We start from the raw sequence: 830 nt of genomic DNA, 5'->3' as shown, positions 1-830 counted from the left end.
GACTGCACCAGCATCTCTTTTCTAAGTTTGGCCATCTTTTTGTCTTTTCAATTTCAGTTCTTAAATTCATCAATCAATCCTTTTATTTATGTGATAGGCCTCAATTTAAAATGAACATTTACCTTAAATTAAAGGTATCTTATATTATTAGATATGTTATTATAAAACATGTTTTAGTTAAGGAGTTATTGATACTTCAAGTGCAAAATGATGATATAAAACCTTGATAAAAATGCACTTTTAAGTACTAATCAGTTATTATTACTCTTCCAACTGAAATTTGGGTGATTTCTCTATCCAAGATTTTATGTTTGCGAGTATGGGTTATGATTGAGCCTTTGAAAACTGTTTAAAGCATGAGCTTGTTCATAGAGACATTCCTGAAAAGAAGACAAAGTTGAGCAGTCATTGGTTAAATGTTCATTTGTTTCACAGATTTGAAATACAATATCTTGAATAGATTTTAATTAACCACTCTTTTTTAATTCTAATACCTCAACTTTTCTAGCTAAAGATGCAAACTTTGCTTGGAGATCATGGTCTTATTTAAAGTTATATATACCTCCACTAGATGTATGAGGTTGAGTTTTACTCGGTGCCTCATAAGTAGTTGCAATATCCAAATTTTGAGCATTTTCATCTAACAAATCTAAGTACTCCATTGCTTCATCAAGGTCTTTATTTTTAAAAGTTCTATTGCATATCAATTCAACCATTTGCCTATCTCTAGGTGTTAACCCTTCATAAAAATGTGAAACCAATCTCCATGTTTCAAAACCATGATGAGGGCAAGTACTAAGCAAGTCTCGATACCTATCCCAACATTAGTA

Source organism: Populus euphratica, unplaced genomic scaffold (assembly GCF_000495115.2).
Source record: "Populus euphratica unplaced genomic scaffold, PopEup_1.0 scaffold2109.1, whole genome shotgun sequence".
NCBI lineage: Eukaryota > Viridiplantae > Streptophyta > Magnoliopsida > Malpighiales > Salicaceae > Populus > Populus euphratica.
Note: the sequence above shows the minus strand (reverse complement) of the source record.